Below are 5,000 nucleotides of genomic sequence, written 5' to 3'. Positions count from 1 at the left end.
TCACCAAGATATATCAAGCAGTTTTCCAGCATTCCAAACTTTCATATTTACAGATGTGATGCAGGACGTGGAGGTGGAGTCTGCATATATGTAAGAGATACCCTTAAATCAAATAAGATCTCTATAACTGTAAATGATACAGCAGTAGAGGACATCTGGGTTACCGTACAAAGTAATATGCATCCTTCCATCCTCGTCGGCACAGTCTATAGACACCCACATGCTACGGCGGAATCTTTTGAGTATCTTGAAAATATTTTCAGAGAAATGTCAATTAAAAGAAAAATGACTTAAATGACCATCTAAACAAATCAAATGCAAAGCTAACTGGGATCGTTAATAAGAATAAATTAAAATAACTTGTAAACAAGCCTACAAGGATTATAGTAATTATCTCTTCTATATTAGATGTCATAATAACGAACAGACCCGATATTATTCTTCACACAGATGTTATCCCATGCCCAATTGAGGATCACGAGCTTTTAACCTTGATCTTAAATATATAAAAACCAAAGCGACAACCAGTCACCAAAACTTCTCGTGATCTAACCCATTACGATCCTAAATTACTCGGCGAACGTATAGCTAACGAATCATCGCTATTAGATATTTTAGCAAACAGATATTGTTGACAGACAAATTGCCACCTTAACAGAGTGATAAAGAATAGCATAAACGCCTCCGCACCCATTAAAACTAAAACAGTAAAACGTCCTCCCGTCCCCTGGATAGATGACAACATCAAGAGAGCCATAAATGATAGAAATAATACTCAGAAATACTCTCAAGATAAACAGATCTGACACCACCCTTCAGGCTGAATATAAACACAAGAGAAGGAATGTGAAAACACTCATCCATTGTGCGAAATCAAATTATTTCAAAAGCAAGATCAATGAATGCAGAAACGATTCTGCCGAAACATGGAAACTGGTTAAGAAACTAGTGCCAAATAAGAAACAATACACAGACATTTCCAAAAAATCCATAAATGATATAGAACACTTTAATAACTTCTTTGCAGAAGAAGTCATTTACGAACAGACAACCGCCTCCACACATCTACGCAACATAAGTGAAACAAGGCTAAAACAAACTTTTTCAGACCGCAACCAGTAGGAGTAGAAACAATTATAGTAACAGTAAAACACTCAAGAAAAACAAATTCGTAGGAGCTGATGGCATTGCGCTGCGTTTCATAAACGATAGTCAAGCAGCAATAGCATACTATCTGATAGTCATCATTAATACATCCTTAGTCACCAGTGTCTATCCATCACTTTGGAAACATGGTATCATATCACCTATTTACAAACCCGGTGATACAGACGAAATAAATAATTATCGACCCATGACAATACTACCGGTAATATCTAAAGTACTCGAGAAAATAGTCGCGAGCCAATTAACAACATTTTTGGAAGAGAATAACCTTATATCATACACGCAACACGGGTTTAGAAGTAAACTATCAACCGAATTTATAACATAGACAACAACCAGATAAATCTGCTCACTTTGTGTGACTTATCGAAGGCTTTTGACAGCGTCAGCCATGAAATACTTCTCAACAAACTAACAAATCACGGCATTGATAACTTTAGGTTTAAAGATTACTTGTCCGCGAGAACTCAATCAGTCAAAATTCATGAAAAAGTATCATCAAGGAAACAAGCAATAAGAAGAAAATACGCAAAAGAAGTGCCTGAAGATCAAGCCGATAGTTCAACAATCCAAACAACCAAGAAGAGAAAGGGAAAGAAAAAACAAAAAAGAAAAGCTATGTAACGACCATTACCTCCTTCGGAGACGTCGCCGAGGAGAAAGAATAATAGAAATAGATAAATAAAGAAAAGGATACGGAGAAAATCTGATAATACACAGTTGTAGCAAAAACTGTGCATTTTGGCCGTAACTTATTTACAATATTGTTTTTAAAAATAATAAATGTCTATCTTGGCTTGGCGACTTCAACGCAATGCAGATAGCGAGACCTGGTTGCAAATACATTGGTTATAAAATATGACCAAGTTCGTTTTCACTACAATTTTAAAGGCAGGGACTCTGTACTTTTTAAATAGTGGTTGGACTTCGTAAAATAAAATAAATGAATAAGAACGCCTGCGAGACTTGGTCGCAGGTACGCCCAAAAAATATGTATCTGCGGGACATTGTCCCACGTGGCATATTGCGGGGACTTACGGCGTTTAAAGCAGAAACATTTATTACCTAAAATCTCGACTTTCTTGCTATCTCAAAAAATGTTCTTGCTTTTTCAAGCGACCTCCACAGAGGGCTAGACTTCCGCTTACCAAGCCAAGCGGTGTATAGTCCACATGGCAAAATCATCGTTCGCGGGCATTGGCAAGAACTCCGCTTAATATTTTATCAGAGGAACTTATTTTTTGCGGTTTCTCTTTCTGTAATTTTCATAACATTATATTCAAACAAGTTGAAATTGACTGAAAACGAAAGGAGATAATGCAGATTACGGGAATTATTTTTTTCCTCATAATTCATATATCATTATAAGACGAATAATTCATCTCTTACTTTTATTACTGTCTCGCTAAATCGAGTATATAACTACTATTCACTGAAATAGAGAATAATCAAGTGGAAGAGTCTGAAAAATTCTGGCAACATTCTTCTGTTGATATCGTATTCAGTGACTATCATTTTGAACTTCATAAAATTGTATGTATGGAAATGGGTAGGCCTCTACTTTCATTCACTGATATTGATTTGAGTGTAGGGGTTGCCAAGTTAGGCTCACTATTTTAGAGGCACTGTATATTTGTACAGAAAATATTATGCTTTGTAAAGATGTTAGGGTAGATATATTTATTTAAAACGTTTATTGTGGAAGATACTTGAGTTTAAGCGTGGAATGGTGCAGTTCTTGGCCTCAGAGCAAGAATTCCTGACCAAGCGCTCCCCTGCTTAAAACGCCTTTAGTTTCTGGCGGTTCGCGTGTCGCAGGCCAACGCTTATGAAGGTGAAATTGACTTCGATTCGGCGAGTGTGCAGCCGTGCCCTACAATAATAATAATGATTATAACACCACCAAAACCTATCTGTCTGGCCATAGGCTATGGTGTTTTCTTTGAGGCTACACAGTCGACTATGCGAATTTATTTAGAAATCGTAGTAATTTCCATTGGAATTACGGTTATGCATAAGAATAGGAAAGTCTTGACACGGTGAGCGGAAAAGGCGCATTTTATTTGATTATCAATCTGCGTTAATGTGGCCGTGCAAGTGATAATAAGCTGGGCGAAAACCAAAGAACCAAAAATCACGCAAACTGGAGACGCCAGAAAGACATTCCAATTTCCATAGTGTTTTTCGCATTGGCGGTGGAGACAGCATTGAAGACATTGTAAGGCGGTGGAGACAGCATTGAAGACATTGTAAGGCGGTGGAGACAGCATTGAAGACATTGTAAGGCGGTGGAGACAGCATTGAAGACATTGTAAGGCGGTGGAGACAGCATTGAAGACATTGTAAGGCGGTGGAGACAGCATTGAAGACATTGTAAGGCGGTGGAGACAGCATTGAAGACATTGTAAGGCGGTGGAGACAGCATTGAAGACATTGTAAGGCGGTGGAGACAGCATTGAAGACATTGTAAGGCGGTGGAGACAGCATTGAAGACATTGTAAGGCGGTGGAGACAGCATTGAAGACATTGTAAGGCGGTGGAGACAGCATTGAAGACATTGTAAGGCGGTGGAGACAGCATTGAAGACATTGTAAGGCGGTGGAGACAGCATTGAAGACATTGTAAGGCGGTGGAGACAGCATTGAAGACATTGTAAGGCGGTGGAGACAGCATTGAAGACATTGTAAGGCGGTGGAGACAGCATTGAAGACATTGTAAGGCGGTGGAGACAGCATTAAAGACATTGTAAGGCGGTGGAGACAGCATTGAAGACATTGTAAGGCGGTGGAGACAGCATTGAAGACATTGTAAGGCGGTGGAGACAGCATTGAAGACATTGTAAGGCGGTGGAGACAGCATTGAAGACATTGTAAGGCGGTGGAGACAGCATTGAAGACATTGTAAGGCGGTGGAGACAGCATTGAAGACATTGTAAGGCGGTGGAGACAGCATTGAAGACATTGTAAGGCGGTGGAGACAGCATTGAAGACATTGTAAGGCGGTGGAGACAGCATTGAAGACATTGTAAGGCGGTGGAGACAGCATTGAAGACATTGTAAGGCGGTGGAGACAGCATTGAAGACATTGTAAGGCGGTGGAGACAGCATTGAAGACATTGTAAGGCGGTGGAGACAGCATTGAAGACATTGTAAGGCGGTGGAGACAGCATTGAAGACATTGTAAGGCGGTGGAGACAGCATTGAAGACATTGTAAGGCGGTGGAGACAGCATTGAAGACATTGTAAGGCGGTGGAGACAGCATTGAAGACATTGTAAGGCGGTGGAGACAGCATTGAAGACATTGTAAGGCGGTGGAGACAGCATTGAAGACATTGTAAGGCGGTGGGGACAGCATTGAAGACATTGTAAGGCGGTGGAGACAGCATTGAAGACATTGTAAGGCGGTGGAGACAGCATTGAAGACATTGTAAGGCGGTGGAGACAGCATTGAAGACATTGTAAGGCGGTGGAGACAGCATTGAAGACATTGTAAGGCGGTGGAGACAGCAAAGATGTCGAAATACATCAGGGTAATACTTATTACCATGGTTATGTTTATGTAAGCTGAACATTCCGTCAGTAAAATACAGAAATCGTAATTTAGAGTTTTCCTAAAACCCTTTTTACTTTGTATTTCATTAACATGTAGACTTCTTTTTACTAGAACAATTTCATCTTATTTATCTTGTTTTACTGTATATGCCTTTTGTATTTTGTGGTGGTTTATTTCCAGTTTGCAGTAGTTTACTAACTTCCACTGGATTCTTCGGGTTTTATTGCTCTTTGTTTTAATATTTAGCATTTCCTGGACATTTTTTAACGCTTTTAACATT

The sequence above is a fragment of the Penaeus vannamei genome, chromosome 13 (assembly GCF_042767895.1).
Source record: "Penaeus vannamei isolate JL-2024 chromosome 13, ASM4276789v1, whole genome shotgun sequence".
Classification (NCBI taxonomy): Eukaryota; Metazoa; Arthropoda; class Malacostraca; order Decapoda; family Penaeidae; genus Penaeus; species Penaeus vannamei.
This window is presented reverse-complemented; position numbering follows the sequence as displayed.